Genomic DNA, 17,419 nt, shown 5'->3' with positions numbered 1-17,419 from the left:
AACAAAGTGTGGATCCTACTTATATTAGCTGTATGTCCTATTAAAAGGTCCACTGGTCCTGGATATCTGCATGTTAGATGGGGCCATGTGACTGCAGCCTGGTAAGTAAAATGGAAGTCAGAATTTTTTTTTTAAGTTCCTAATGCCTCAGGTGTGGATATAACAGTTGGAACTCAAGCTATTATACTGAGGTCATCTTGAGGCTTCAATCCAGACTGAAATCATGCTCTCTTGTAGGTAGAGTACGTCTAAGAACTACTTCCCCCTCACTGTTTGCTCTATTACGTTTCAAAGGCCTACAAGGAGACGCAATAGCTAAAATGAGACTCCATTGTTTCTTTGAATTCCATTAGTTAGCACTTAGTTATTGAATTGGCCTCCTCAGTGAACTCTTCAATGGCTGGTACAACTCACCAATTTCACAAGGAACTCACTGCTCCTCTGGGTTGACAATTAAACCAAATTTTGTTTTCTTTTTTTCTCTCCCCTCCTCCTCTGCTTCTTTCTCTTCCTAGATATCACTATATAGCCCAGCCTCAACTCATACGTGAACTTGTGATCTTTGGCTCCTCACAAGTACCAACACACAGCATCGAATTTGACTTTTTAAGGAAGGGAGAATTATTCAAACATGGTTAACTAAATTAAATTTCCCAAGATAAGTATCTATCACAGGACATGCATTTGTTTCTTACAGGGATGTAGGCAATTTTATAACTGCTTTTGGTAGTGTAGGTATGGATTTAGTTTTGCATCTTGAAAAGTAGATTCCAATAGAAGTTCAGCAAAGGCATTTATATCGTAGTTACATGTATGTACAAGAACATCCACCTCTATTTGATGACACTTGCCCCCTTCTGATGCTCATAAGCTATAATTTTATATTTTATAGTATTGGTTTTTCAGTGTTGATTCTCTGATAGCAAAGGTATTTCCATGATGACACAGAGGCCACATGACTCACACTTTCCAGACCAGGCTCGATTTATTTAATTTTATAGTCAACTCTACAAACAATACACTGCCCATAAGAATGTAAAGAATAATTCAAAATAATAATTTTAAAACTCCAAATAAAGCTTACATACAAAATAAAACCAGAACAAAGAAAATTAAGATCAATATTTTTAAGAAGCAAATGAATAAACACGTGTTGACAGTTGAAAGCTGAAGGACAGGGAGCAGAGTGAGTCGCAGAACCAGGAAAAGGCACACACTTCTTCACTGGGAGGCCTACATTTTGTCCTTGCACCAAATTCTCAAAGACATTATATAATTTGAAACTTTAAAGTGTCCTCAAGTTCAAACCACTTGTGAGTCACTTTTATTTTAAATCAAATCTGAGGAAACAATACTTACAATTCAGAGAGTAGTTTCACAAGTTGGCATTTTTCTCTGAAAAATATTAATAGAAATATTATTCTTAGCAACGTGACCCATGTTCACATAAGGTTGGGAAGCTCTGACTTGGCCAGCATCAGGCAGGTTTTCTGAAAGAGATTCCAAGAGCTTTTGAGTAGTCAGTCTACACTGGTCTTTGAGATTCCCTCAGGTGAGGGTTAAGTAAAATGAGGAGCGCTCCCATGGTGACTTGCACTGGCTACTGCTGGAGAGGGGAGAGGGGATATAAGTCACGTGATGTCTGTGTCATCAACTCTGAAAATATATATTGCTTATGTGCATATGTAGCCTTGTATTCAGAATGATACAGTCTAGTATTTTGAACACCTGTAAGTGTTAAAAGCTGTACATTTTTCAGCCAGTGGTAAATAAATCATTTCTTTCTCGGTGCAGTTATGGATAATAGGAAATCAGACTATGTGATCTGCCCTCTCTTGAAAGGCTCTGGGTTTGTAAAGATGTCATATGATCTTTACAAATAAGAATGGCTTCTCCAGAAACCAGACAAGATGGAGGAAGGATGGCGTCTCATTGTACCAAGAAGCAACATACCAAAGGAGAAACCCATCCTATCGACACGTGGAGGCATGCTATGGGCTTCCCAGGACAGAATTTAACCAGGAATTTTGATGATAAAACTCAGTTGAGCCCAATACATTTCTATATTATAGAATATAGTGAAGACAACTTGAGGATGTCCCAATTCTAAGTACTGTTTTTACAAGGTAGAGAAAGAAAGATATCTCTCCAACAACTTGGTCCAAAGTTTATCACAGGTGACGTTGGGGAGAAAGGCAGTTTCACTGGCAGTGGCTAAGGGTTCACCAGCCCTACTAAGAATCAGACACCATCCAAGTCCTTTTATACTGTGCTGTCGACTCTCAGTCTATGGCCATCACATTTCAAGCATCAGTAGCTCACTTGGCAGGGTCCTGGGTGACCACCAGCAGCAGTACTTCATGCTCCAATCAGATTTGCATAGGCCTTGCCATCCATTTCCAGCTCACCTCAGCCCATGATCAGGGAAAATGCATCCTAAGAAGACTGCTATGCAGCTGGGAGCTTGGGGATGGAGTTTGAATAGATGTGTCCCTCTCCCATGTTCTTAGACCACACTATGTAACATAAAATGTGTGCTTCTATCAAATAACTTTTACATGAAAGCTTTAACTCACTTTTTCCGTGAACAACGCCCTAGGAATGGGCTGCAGGTTTATTAGCTGAGCACTGGTGAGCTGAATCCTGCTGTCAGGAGAAATGGCCCAGGTTCCCCCACGCAAGCTGTGTGACTTTTCCTCCCTTTTTTTGTATTATAGTGCTTATATCTGCATCCTTGAAGGCAATGAGAAAGCAATGCAGCCACGAATCACTAGCTGCATGAGGCTAGCCTTTTATTCTATAGTACCAAGAGAAAAATAGGACCTGACCCAGAATCGCAAAGCATCAGGCTCGGGCTCAACTGGTTTGTAGTTGTTTCTCTCAGATCCTTACAAAGCAAGGGACTGCGACCCATCCTTGTGATCCTTCTGACCTGACTGATCTCCACAGGGGATCTCCTTTCTGCCCCCCACTGCTGGCTTGCAGTCTTTGTTCCCACCAACCTCAGCTGGTCCAGAGGCTTTCCTGCCACCCTGACTCACCCCGTGAGCCCTCTAAGATGTAAGACAACTCGTGAGTCACGTTCTCTCTCTCCAGCTTTGCTGTTTCCTGATGGCCTGGATACCATCTCCCCGAGCAGTTTTCATCTTGAGATGCTGACAGCTCAACCGGGGCTGTGCCCAGACAGTTAGACAGACCTAGCTAGCTTTCCCTCTGCAGGCAAGAAAGAAGAGATGGAATATATTGGATTAAGTATAGTCACCCAAAACAAAAGCGTTCAAGCTTGCTTAGTCTATAGGACCTTTTTGAGTATCAATATAAAGACTATAAGAATTGCAAACATTTGCGATTCTTACAGTTCATCAGTGAACCAGCAAATAAAATATGGGGAACAGAACAATCAATAGTTATTATGTCTAATAACACCTTAGAAAAAGTCATAAGTGCTTAATATAGAGAGACTCTGTAGTATGATGCCACAACTTCAGTTAAACTGTATTATAGGAGAGATGGCTCCAAGGTAAAGAGCATAGACGGTGCTTTCAAGGACTCAAATTAGATTCCCAGCACTCACAATGGGCAGCTCAGAACTGCCTGTAACTCCATCTCTAGGGAATCTGACACCCTGTTCTGGTCTCCGTGGATACCTGCACTTACTGTGCATAGATCCCCACACATGAAATTAAAATGAAAACAAATCCTAAACCATACTATAATGCCGTAGGAATTGTGTTTTATCTTCTCTATGATGAAACATGTCAGAAAATTGCAATGTGGCCTCATGCTCTTTTCAGTCCACTCCAATGAATACCAAGCCTGCCTTCAATTCTGCTCTAAGTGGGAGGCTGGCAGAACCTGCCCCTTTCTTCAGAAGAATATCATTCTCAAGGACTCATTATAAAAAGAAAGAGAAGAAGGAACACTCGAACATGCCTGTCCTGTGCCAGGCAGTTCCCTGTGTTATACAGGCTAATTCCCTTGTTCTGTCTTTAACCAGAGTCCTTTCAACTCTACCCCACCCTTCTTTTTATGGGGTGGGGGTGGGGATGTAGGCTTGAAGCCATTAGGTAGTCCATTCCCAATCACACAGGTAGCACTTCAGTAGAGCAGGGGAGTGCTGGGAAATGCCCTTATGGATCCTCCTTGAACAGCAGCTCTATGCCCTGGTTTGTTCTGTGGCTGCCCTACTCCTGTGGGGGACCTGGTACCTAAACGCCCCCAAGTTTGTATTCCCACGTGACAAAATGTCTCAACACGATCACAATGACTCAATGATTTGCTATGAAGTATTTGCCTTCAAAATGTCAATGACAGCTTTGGAAAAGACAAGAAGCCTGTGTGTTTTTTATAAAGCATCTCTGCATTTTCTATAATAATCACATATCTTGGAAACATTTACTTCCCTAAAAGTGGTGCAGAGAATTAGAAAGCTGCCAGTCATTCCTCGAGAGGAAAACCCATGAGAAAGAACTGTCTCTGAAAAATGAAGCCTCTATGCGATTTCTACTTTATTAATTCATATTAGTACTTCACAAAAATTTTACACTAAGTAGTATGCAATTGGCTTTCTGCATCCTTAGACTCAACCAACCATGGATTAAATGTGTTTGTGGCCTTTAGAAAAGTGACAATAAGGGCTGGAGAGATGGCTCAGTGGCTAGGAGCACTGACTGCTCTCCCAGAGGTCCTGAGTTCAAGTCCCAGCAATCACATGGTGACTCACAAACCATCTGTAATGAGATCTGATGCCCTCTTCTGGAGTGAAGAGAACAACAGTGTACTCACATAGAAAAGTGGCAATAAGTGTGGAAAAATAATCAGTAAATACATAAATAAAAAAGACAATGAGCAAGCATCTGAAAAATAAGTATTTGCAGCATACATGAGAGGTCATGAAAGATAAATGAATTGGACTTTGGTCATATTAAATATGTCTATTTTGCAAAGATTTTGTTTGCTTGCCTCTGGAGTGCTGGTATTAAAGGAATGTGCCACCGCCACCCCTATGAACTTATTCTTACTCCCAGACGCTTTGCTATCGAGGCGTAGTTTGCAGTAAGGCCTTGGCAGCACCAAGGTTGTTCTGTTCCCTGTATGGCTCCAAAGCCACGACCTCTGCTGTGCCTGCACAACGCTAAGCTCCACTGGTTCAGAGATGACGCTGCAGACTGGATACACATCTCACAGATGTCAACTGGGCTAGGCATGGGCAGAGGTCCAAATGTGTCTCCTTGCTCCCACACCCAGCCTGTGGCACTTCTGAGAGGCTAATGAGACACTTAGGAAGGGTGGGAAAGCTAAGCAGAATGGTTTGGAAGACTGAAGACTGTAGAATAACTTGAGTTAACAGAACTCAAGAGAATTTGGCTACATCTCTGTAACCCTGTCTAGTGTCAGTAGCAGCCAAGAATTAGCTCAGTCCTCATCACTTTTCCACTTGAACTCAGAGTAAGCCCTGCCCAGCCATTGCTTTGCTTTCTTTGCCTTAGGAAACACATTATTTAGTGGACTTTAGAGGTCTGGGGGAAAGATAGAAAAACACTGTAAGACGAGTTCTATTTTCTAGCATCTCAGTGAAAACTCTGAGAACATTCTCACATCATATAATGTGATTCTGCTTTATGGCAGGAGTTTTGTTTGAGTTGAAGACGGCTGCTCCATAATCCTTCCATAGAACCCGAGGATGCTTAATTTGCTTTTCTTGCTAGCGTGGTGTATCTCTAGACACTACTCCCAATTGCTCCTCTTGTGCTTACAGTGTCCCTGTGTCCGTTTGCTATAGTGAGATGGCAGAGTGAAGGCTTATGTTAGCAGTTAAAACTTAAGCCATAGGGTGTTACAACACAGGCGGCTGAGGCAGGAATGTCTCTGGATGTTTGGGACCAGCCTGGCCTACATAGATCCTGTCTCAACCCTCTTCCCCAACAACCATTAAACAAAAAACAAACAAAAGCTTAAGTTAACAAACTGTTAAGAGCAGCTGCCACTTTTCTACAAAACCTTAGTTCAATTCCCAGAACTCACAATAGTCATCTTGCAAACACAAGAACTTCAGCTCCAGGGGATCTGACCTTCTCTTCTGACCTCTGTGGGCACCTGCACACATATGTCATTTCCTACACAGACATACAGACACAAACACATGGACACATAAACATGCAACAACAACAACAACATCCAGAACCTGGATGGAGGTAATTGTGTTTTCAAGGGCAAGACACCAGAAAGGACTCTCTTCAGGCTTCAACATGGACTCCTTGCTTGTCTTTCTATCTCACTCTTCTCTAGGATCCTGAATCTTATCTCTTCCAGGGCAAAAGACTCTAATTCCTTTGATACTTAAGCCTTCCTGCTGAGATTCGAACTCGCAGAGCTCCAGACTGTCCTCCTGGAACAGAGCATATGCGGAGGACAGATGACCTGCAGCCCTCAACAGCTATCAGATTGCTGTCCAGGAATCTGAGACTCCAGTCCAGTCATCGTTTGTATGACATTATGCAACGCATGTGACAATTCAAGTTTCCCATTATAATGTAAGGATTATTATAATCTCACAAGTCTGAGACTGTGATGTAATGTAGATACATTGCTTGCCTTGCCACTTAGGATGCTCTCAAATAACATTTCCTTGACCCTTTATTGGTTAGGCAGCTGGGTTTAATGGGGCTTTCCAAAAAGTTAAATTGACCCATTTTAGACATGTTACTGTAGTCAGAAATGATAGTTTTGTGCTCATATTTGGTTTTTCTGCTGGCTTCCTATTGCCTTTACCACATTATACTTCAGCTACTTATAATCTGTCCAAATCTACATGTCCCCAGTCCCTAAACCGCCAAGTAAGACCTTGGTTGGACACAAGTGTTAATGGTGTAGAAGTTAGGTCTGACTCTTCCTTTCTGCCCCATGCTCCCAGAAATAAGACTCAGACTCAAAATAAATTTAAAAATACCTTGACCAATAGCAAGGCCCTTCTCTGTCAATTCATAACATAATATAACCCATTTATTCTATTCTACATTCTACCATAGCTGGTTACCTGTGCTATGTGTCTGTCTCATCACATCTTCCCCGGACAAATCTCCTGCATCCTATCTCAGAATCCTTTCTGCCTCCTGGAAGTTTCACCTTCTGTTCTACCCTTTTCTATAGGCCAAACATTTTTTAATTGACAGGTAATGCATCTGTACAACACATAAAATATTCTCTACACTGAAGTGCCAAGTATGCACTTATGCCATAAATTCCAATAATGCTGTAAAGATATCCTAGGTATCTTCAATTTAATATGCATCTGTTGAATATATAGAATTTTCAACATAGTATTTTCTGTGGGAAGCAGCTTTCTTATACAATTTATAAGGTGAGGTTCACTAATCACTACAAGCACTTCTGTAACACTGATCCATTGATTTCACAAGCACGATGTAGAGAGAGAGGCAGGCCATTCAATAGAGGGAGAGAGTACAGTTGGTTACAAGAATGAACAAGATTTTATGAGGACTGAGGTAGCTTTGGAGCAGAACCCTGGAGGAACAAAGCTCCAGAAACAGTGGAGGCAAGGATGTTTCAGGGGTCACTGTGCCAAACACAGAGAGTGTGATAGGTGTTGAGAAAGCAGAGGTTGCACAGAGCTGCAAAGGTGCACACGTTGGTGAGAGCTACTGAGACCTGAAGGGCTTTGAAAAACTGCTGTGTTGAGAAACTGGTTAATTCAGGCACTGAGAAATACTGAAAATGAAGGAAAGGTTGAGGTTGGGTTCATTTGCTGCTAGTTGTTTTTGTGTTTGTTTGTTTTTGGTCAACTTGACCCAAATTAAAATTATCTAGGAGAAGGAACCCCAATGAGACAACACCTCCCTCCAAATTATCTGTAGACTTTTTTCTAGATTAATGATTATTGTAGGTAGGCCCAGACCATGTCGGGTGTTGCCACCTCTGGGCAGGTAGTCCAAAATTGTTTTACAAAGCAGGCTGAGCAAGCTGTAGAGAACAAGCCATCAGCAGCATTCCTCCAAGGCTTCTGCTTCAGTTCCTGTCTCCAGATTCCTGCCCGGACTTTGTTTTGATGATCTCAGAGTTCTAGGCTGAAATAAACCCTTTCCTCCCCAGTTTGCTTGGCCATGGCGTTTTAACACAGCAACAGAGCCCCTCACTAGAGAATGCGTGTACATGAAGTGTCTCCAGGTTCTAAGTGAGGCAGAGGAGGTTCAAGGTATCAGCCGTGGCAGAGCTAGGATATTCTCTCTTCGTTCTCAGAGGAACACTCCCACCACACCCATCTTTTCCCAAGCAGACTCCATGTGCTTCAGGCTGAACTGTCCTGGGCTGGGTTAAGCTGCAGGGAGGGAGGCTGCAGGTTGGGGTCCCAAATGAGAGAAAATGAGACTCTCCTTCCTAGTCAGTCACTCTCCCCAGGATCATTTCCACAAACCAAGCAACATCAGACATGTGGTACGCTCTTACTTCCTCAGGACGACTCCTGGAAAGATCTGCTCTAGGCACAGAAGTGACTGAAGGGGATGGAAAGAGCATGGTTTTGAAGCAAACACTGACCTATCCATCTGAGACACTGAAACTGCAGAACAGCCAGTGCAATGATTACATTTGCCTTGTGTAAAGATAATTTTGTCAACAATGTGGCACTCAAATTAGGCAGGGAGTGGGTGGTAGAAAGTAAGAAACTGTGTGGAAACCCTGGAGCTGAAGTGGTGGCTGTGGGACACAAGGACAGAAAACAGATGTAAGAGGCATTTGGGACCTCTACAAGATAAGACACAAGAACAGGAGGCAGTCAAGGGTGCTTCCAGGGTTTTGGACAAAATGGAGAATAGATGAGCTCATGCCAATGTGGAAACATCTTGATAGGGAAGAGGAAAAGGGTGGGACTGGATAATGAGAATAATATCAGGAAGAGAGCAAATAGCAAGCAGCAAGAAAGGCTATGCAGTACAGCCTACAGTCCAGAAAGAGAATGGCACAGGGGCAGGAGAGAGGGAGAGCAAGCCAGGCAAGCCAGGGCGGTGCTGGCCAGGCCAACAGCTAAGTTGGGAATGATGTTGAACTCAGTATGGGGCATCTTATTTCTTTCACCTCTTCTTCTCCCCAGTTCCTGCCATAGCACTTGGATTGTTGCTTCCTTTTGAGGGTTACCAGTGGGGAACCATAAGACAGATCGTTTTTCTTGTGCTGGCTATTCCAGGGGAGAGTGGGGAGGGAAACATGGTGACTCTTATTTTGCCATGTTCTCTCAGAAAAAGACAAATCTTCAGAATGAATGTATTTCATGGGCATGTAAAAAATAAGCAGAATTGGGGAAAAAAGTCTTCCTTTGAACATAATGTCATTTAGAATAATCATTTCTATGCTGTCTGCTGTCACCAACAGAGATGCTGCTCACTGGTCTAGAATTCAAGGTCTCTTTGGCTGCCTGGGACTCTCATGGTTTAACCACTGAAAGCTCTGCCCCCTGACATCCTTCAGCACCCAGTCTTTCCAAGAGTTAGATTTGGGTTCTGGTCTTGATTCTATGACTGATTTACCATGAATCCATATGATACAGCTTTCCTGAGCACAGTTTCTCACATAGAGTGAGGCAGGAGCAGGGCAGGAGGGTGGCGCACGCCTTTAATCCCAGCACTCAGAAGGCAGAGGCAGGCAGATCTCTGTGAGTTCGAGGCCAGCTTGGTTTACAAAGTGAGTTCCAGGATAGCCAAAGTGACGCAAAGAAACAGTATCTCAAACAAAATAAAAGAAAGAAAGGAAGAATGAGGAAGGAAAGGCTGTTCTGTGTATAGTCTCTACTGAGATGAGCTCAAACAGGTCATGAATTTAAATATCACACCTTACCAGGCATCTGTCTGTCCCTAGGTATGGTCATCCCTTCCAGGTGTGACTTGCAGACGTGGATTCCTCCCGGCCTGTTTTCCAAGTCCACTCAGATGGCTGATAAGCATCGAGTGCCTTCATGCCCAAACACAGCTCTTGAGTTTTCCTTCTCGACCCCGTCCTCCCTATGCATTGACTTTTCCCCAGTGGATGACGCTATTAACCGTCCAGTTGCTTTACCAAAAGTCTAGGAACTAGCTTTGATTTCTTCTGTCTCTGTACAAATTCCAGGACAAAATCAAAAGGTTCTGTAGGTTTTAAAATGTATTTCAGACCTACCTAGTAGCACTCCCAATGGTAGCCAGAAGGACCTTTTAAACATAAAAACCTACCTCTTGGCCATGGCACAGAAGCACTCCACATCTGGACTCTGCTTTGTTCTCCCTGTCAGCATCCTCCCAGACCTTCACTCTCACCATCAAATCCATGTACAGATGTGGCCATGCTCCACATCGGGCCTCTGCCTTGTTCTCCCTGTCAGTGTCCTCCCAGACCTTCACTCTCACCATCAAATCCATGTACAGATGTGGCCATGCTCCACATCTGGCCTCTGCCTTGTTCTCCCTGTCAGTGTCCTCCCAGACCTTCATTCTCACCATCAAATCCATGTACAGATGTGGCCATGCTCCACATCGGGCCTCTGCTTTGTTCTCCCTGTCAGTGTCCTCCCAGACCTTCATTCTCACCATCAAATCCATGTACGGAGCCTTTGCACTTGCCCCTCACCCCAGGCTACACGCCTTTGTTGACGGGTTTTTTTGCAATTGACCTTTGGTCACTCAAGTTTGAATTCAAGTGTTCCTTCTGAAGAGCCTTGCTATAGTAACCCACTGTGTGTTGGGGTATCCATTGAGAGCTAAGCTGTAGGCACCTGGACTGCAGCTATAAACACAGACTGGAAAGGTCACAGGCTTCCGATGAGAGAACACATGTGAAGCGGACCACTAGGCCACAAAGAAGGGGGAGCATTTGTCTGACCACGGGAGTTGGGGGTAGACAGAGAAGCCTACTAAAGAAATTTGTGCAGCCACAGGAGAATGTTTAGGTCAAAAAAACTCCAAAGAAACAGAAGTATAAAATATCAGTTGACCCTGACTTCCATCGAGTGACAGCTCTGGATTCCCACTCTCCTTACGCTTTGTCAAACTTCAAATGAGCAGAAAGGGTGAAACACTGAGCAAAGAATTGAAGGAAGGGAGGTGATCACCTACCACCAGATAGCCACCAAGTAATGGGCCTGATGACGACAGGTAGGGAGAAATATCACCTTTGGGTAAAGTTTCACACACAGAATGGTGAGTCTTAGAAATTAATCACATTTCTGAATGGAGGCATTTGCAGCCCTCAAAGATTATGTGGTTTTCTGTTGTCTAAGAGAGTCCAGAAAGTCCCAGAGCACTGAGGGTGTCAGAAAACCTTCTCTTCTAGAGTGCATTTTTAGAATCTAGGTGTGTTTACTGGGATGGTTTCCTATTCATCTCCATTGTAGATGTCTTAGTGAAGGGACGTCCGGTCTGTAGGCTGACAGAGAAGAGTGGATCAGCCAGCATACAAGATGCGCGTCTGGGTGTGGCTCAGGTCCATGGGCTTTTGCAGCCTCCGGGAATTTCACAGGAAGTGGGAGCTGAGGAATGAGGAAGGACCTTTGCAAGCAGCGGGGCTTGTGGGAAAGTCATCTTTGCTGGAGAGCTCTAGGTAACATCTTAAAGGAACAGTTAGAGAAGAAGCTCCGTGACAGCTGTGTGTGAAAGTAGCCAGCTGGGAGATGAGACTGAATCTGTGTAAATCCCAAGCCCTTGGCCTGAGGCTGGAGAGTGTGGTACGGTATCTTTGGAAGATTAAGGCCCCCAGAACCCATTCATTCCGACTCCTTTGTTCAGAGTCTTTCTGGGTCTCAAAAACAGCCTTAATTTTGCTCATGAACTAGCAGGAGATCTATCCCTATTTTTCCCCTTGAAGCAATCTCAAAACTGTTGTGGAAGGTTCTCTTCTTTAAAGAAAGTTAATGTACCGTGCCCATAGTAGCGTTTGCTTTGAATATTCATATTCTTCCGTCTGTCTTGAATCCACAGTGGGCATTACTGACGTCACACTGCTGAGACCAGCTCTTCTGCTTTTCTGGAGAACAGCATTGGTATTTGATGGTGAGTGCTGGACAATTCGTTGGTGCACAAGGACACTACAGAAAACCCAGTGCACTGCTCGGCAAAGCCTCACATATGTTTGTTTTATGCCCAAAACTGTCTCACTCCTAGTTACCAGCTGGGGAAAGTACCCTCTGATGCCCAAACCCAGCTAGAAAGCTTCCTTCATCTAGGTCTCCTGAGCCTGTGCTTCTGCCGAGCAGAGTCCGTGTGCCTTAGGGCAGTTTCTGGAGGATGCTTATCTTCCCGCCCTAGGGATGCCAAAGGTCGTTCTGTACTGAGGAGGACGTTCTTGTCTTGAAAGTCAGTACATTGTGTGGTCCTCAAGAACAAAGTACTTAAAGAGCCAGACTTCTGTACATTTTCCTTTGAGAACTGGAACATTCGTGACTAAATCGAGTACTATAATGAGTCTTGTGTTTATCCTCATGTGCTAAGTACGGTGCAAAGTATTTTATCTGTATCCTTACTAAGTCCTCCACAAACCAGGGGGTACTGTGAGCCCCACTATATACACAGGTAAACAGGAATACAGAGACACAAAACAATTTACACATGGCCAAAAGGCGGATGGTGATGCTCCTTCAAACCCCAGAACCTTGATTCAAGATGGTTTGTTTGGCTTGGATAAAGTCTCGTGCTGCCCAGGTTGGTTTTGAACAATTCAAATCAAGTGATCCTCCTGCCTCAGCCTTCTAAGTAGCCTTTGTTTCTCCTTGGGGACCCACCTAGCTCAGGTTTTCCCTTACTCTGGATCCATGGAGAGAGAACTATGACAGCTCCGTAAGGCTTAGATTCACAGCATACCTTAGGCATCCTGCCAAATTTATTATTATTACCCTTGGAGGACTAACACCATAGCCCAGCTCAGAGCACTCCTGGGCTCTGTTGCTGAGGAGAGTCAAGAGAAACAAAGGTAAGAATCTGCAGGCTTGGCTACAGCTGCTGTGCTTTATTCCCTGGCAAGCTGGAAGTGCTGAGAGGGTGGTGGGGCTATACAAGACGTGAAATCACTTGCCTTTCCCCAAGACAGGCAATGGAGTCCAGTGGGCAGACCACAGGTTTTTACAGACATAGGTTCAAACCCCAGCTCTGCAGCTCTGTCTCTGTGTGACTGAGCCTTTACCCCAGCTCTGTGGCTCTGTCTGTCTCTGTGTGACTGGGCCTTTTAGCTCTTCTCCTCACATATAAAGTGGAGTTGGTAAGGCTCACCGGGGCAGGGCTTTGATGAATCAGAGACAGAGTGCATTAGGCGCTAGAATGGAACCTGACATGCAGAGCAATAATTACCTGTGGCAGAAGCCATATTATCTACATTTGTTATCTCACATAATCCTCACAAGACACCCTCAAAACGATGATGTTATTTCATTCAAGGAAGTGAGTCTCAGAAGCTGTGTCATATGCCCCAGGACACACAGCTGGAAGACTTCAAGCTCGGATTTGCCCTCTGCAGGTGAAGCCCATGTTAAGTCTGTTTTTACAGATCCTCTGGCTACCACAGGGCATTCAACAGTTGCTTTGTCTATTAGAGTATAAGGAGATAACCTTTGGATAATTAAGTAAAATTTAAAAAGCAAGCAAAGTTTAGCTATCTTCTCAGCATGTGGCAATGTTGCTGAAAGGCAATGGGATATTTAGATCAGAAAGGCCAATCTTGTTTTGTGAATGCACATAGATGAGAGGGGTTGAGTATGTGCGAGTGTGTGTGCGTGTCTGTGTGTGTACGTGTGTCTCTCTGTCTCTGTCTCTGTGTGTGCCAGTTTGTGTGTGTGTGTGTGTCTCTCTCTCTGACTCTGTCTCTCTGTGTGTGTGCGTGTGTGTCTGTGTGTGTCTCTCTGTGTGTGTGTCTGTCTCTCTGTCTCTCTGTGTGCGTGTGTGTGCGTGTGCGTTGTTAATGGCAGGGGTGCTGTTCCCATTCTGCCCCCCCTCCCTTAATGGCAGGATCGTCCTTTGAGCCTGAGAGGGAAAGAAAGCAGGAATGAATGACCCAAGGTAACAGAGATCTCAGGGGACAGACTCTTAGGGAGGCAAGCTTCATTGAGCAGCTCTTTTAATTGGGGGGAACAAAGACTATTTAAACCTTTGGGGAGTGGATAGGGACTTTGGGAGTGAATATATATCACTGGCCCAGGCCAGGGTACTCCTCATTAACATAAGAAGGAATTTCCTGGACATGCTGCTGGACATGACCTTACAAGAGAGGAAGTTTAACTTGTAACCTGGCTGCCAGGCTACATGACTACCTCAAGGAGACAGAGATGGAGTTGTAAGGCAATGTGCATTGGGACATGTAGGACCAGGGCAGGGGGCAAGGGCCAGGGGGCAAGGGGAAGGGGGCAGGGGACAGAGGGCAGAGGGCAGAGGACAGGAGGTAGGAGGTGGGGCAATCCTACTCCTGCCAATGTAAGGACAGACGAGGTTCAGGGTGGGAGGGGGGTCTGGACACACCTCTACCTCACTCTGTTCCAGTTCTGTGCCCCACAGCTTCGGATCCACAGCGGGGGCAGAGGTCAACTTTGGAGTTGTTCCTTACGAGTCATCTTCCTTTTTAAAAAATGTTTTATTTATATATTGCTATATGTGTGGATGTTTTTGCCCGATGTATGCCTGAGCTACCTGGTATCCTTGAAGGCCAGGAGATGTTGGTTGAATCTGCCAGGAAGGAGTTTATAGGTAGTAGTGAACTACCATGTGCATGCTGGAAATTAAGCCCAGTTCATCTGAAAGCGTACATCTGGAAGAATCGCCAGAGCTCTTAATGCTGAGGTGTCTTTTCAGTTCCTTCCTTGCTTTTTGGGGCAGTCTCTCACCTACCCAGGGCTTAGCAATCAGGGCAGGCTGTCTGCTCACCGAGCCCTAGGGATCTGCCTGGTTTGCCTTCTCAGCACAGAGATTACAAGCATAGGCCACTATGCCCAGCTTTTAATGTGGGTGCTGGGGATGGAACTCAGGTCCTCCTGCTTGCGAGCAGGCACCGTCCCAAGTGATCAGTCTGGAGCGCTCCCAAGACGGTGGTGGTGGTTGTGAGTTTAAAAGACAGAGCCTCAGTATCCTAATCTGGCCTTGAATTTACCATGTAGCTGAGGATGGCCTTGAACTTCTGATCTTCCTAAGTGCTTGGTTTATGTAGAGCTAGAGATGGACAACAGAGCCTTGTACATGCTGCCCAAGAAATCTACCCACTTAGCTACACCCCAGTCCATTCCTATATTAAACGGAATTCCACCAAGAGAACACCGATCTGTAAGAGTGAAACTGTAAAACTTATTCTGGCAATTAATACCAAACTCAGCTCAAGTGATCTGGAGGAATTGCATCAGATCCTTCATTACTTCTACACGCCTCCCCGCGCCCCAGATAACTAAGCATAAATCCCTTTTGGTGCTGTCTTTTCTGGTCTTCCGGGGTAATGGCTGTGGGAACAACTTGAAGTAAGTTAAAACTCTCATTATATGAGTGCAAGAGAGGCTAAGAGATATAGCCTTGCTTAGTGCTCAGGACTAAGACTTCCCTGCCCCACTGGCCATGCAAATGAAAGTGTCCAGAGACCTCCCAGATACGTGGCATAGGAGCTTGGATTACAGAAGACCTGGGATGCAAATCACTCAGGTCATGGGATCAGGCGAAATTGTTTGGAGGCAAAAACCTAAAAGCATACATCTGGAGTTAGTTACACACTGACAGCTGAGAACTTTTCTCATGTTCTAGGCGTGGTTGGGAGAAGGAGGTAGAAACCAAGTCTTTGATATCTATGGTGTTTAAATGTAGTAATAAAAAAGAGACAGGAAAAAGGATGGTGTTCATATTGAAGCCCACACTACAGCAGCACGCCTACCTAGAGAAGCATTCAATAAAGGGGTATATTATTAAACTAGCTACTTGCTGGGTGATTGGAGTTAATGCATCTGGGAAAATTTCAGGAACTGATATAAAACACAGCTCTTAGCATTAGTAATCCAAAATTGAACTTCCCAAAGCAGTCATTCAGTGAAGGATGCTGGGATGAGTGAAGGAGATGAACAAGCATCAGTAGCACTAATGTCCTGGCCGTCCATATGCTGGAAGGAGAAGGGGAAGGTCCCCCAGTCAAGGAAGGCAGTTATCCTCCACTGGGGAGCACTTCAGGGGACGTAGATGCAGCGGAGTCCCTGTGGAACGGTGTTCTTCTGTCCCCCGTTGCTCTTATTCCTAGGAACCCAAGTTCCAGAAGACTGAGCAGTGGCCCACACACCCAGCTTATAAAAATATTCAAGTATTTTTCTAGGGTGTTGTGTTATATGCGTTTGCTAGGAATGCCTTCACAGAGTCCCACAGCCCTGGCCATCCTCAGCTACATGGTAAATTCAAGGCCAGACTAGGATACTGAGGCTCTGTCTTTTAAACTCACAACCACCACCACCGTCTTGGGAGCGCTCCAACTCCAGACTGATCACTTGGGACGGTGCCTGCTCGCAAGCAGGAGGACCTGAGTTCCATCTCCAGCACCCACATTAAAAGCTGGGCATGGTGGCCTGTGCTTGTAATCTCTGTGCTGAGAAGGCAAACCAGGCAGATCCCTAGGGCTCGGTGAACAGACAGCCTGCCCTGATTGCTAAGCCCTGGGTAGGTGAGAGACTGCCCCAAAAAGCAAGGAAGGAACTGAAAAGACACCTCAGCATTAAGAGCTCTGGCGATTCTTCCAGATGTACGCTTTCAGATGAACTGGGCTTAATTTCCAGCATGCACATGGTAGTTCACTACTACCTATAAACTCCTTCCTGGCAGATTCAACCAACATCTCCTGGCCTTCAAGGATACCAGGTAGCTCAGGCATACATCGGGCAAAAACATCCACACATATAGCAATATATAATAGACCTAACAGCACTTTAGAAAATGTTCTAAGAGTAAAGCTCTGACTCTTTTTCCTCCTGAGAGAAGGAGATAAAACCCAGGGAAACTACCTTCTCTAAACTGATGCAGGAAATGTTCTTATCACCAGTGACGGGAACTGTAGAGTGCTGCATGAATAATCTCACTATAGACACTTCAACAAGAAACTGGGGTGAGGGTGGAGGGTAGTAGTGAAGAAGAGGTTAGCAGGGGGTGGAAAAGGAATCTGAGAGAGTTGGGGGCATAAATAAGATCAAAATGCAGTCTATATTTTTTGAAAAGCTTTAATGTACTAGAAATTGGCAATAAAGTAGACATGGCCCTTGCTCTTGAGGAGATAATATTTTAGTAGAACAATAAAAACAATAAATAGACAGACAGACAGATGCAATAATTTCCAATTTCTGGCACATCAAAACTTTTTAATAAATATAGTACATGAAAGTGAATAAGCGCATACCTTTAGCTACTGGATCATACTTGCAACTTACCTCCTCAGAGAAATTCTCCAAGAT

Source organism: Mus musculus, chromosome 15, assembly GCF_000001635.26.
Source record: "Mus musculus strain C57BL/6J chromosome 15, GRCm38.p6 C57BL/6J".
Classification (NCBI taxonomy): domain Eukaryota; kingdom Metazoa; phylum Chordata; class Mammalia; order Rodentia; family Muridae; genus Mus; species Mus musculus.
Note: the sequence above shows the minus strand (reverse complement) of the source record.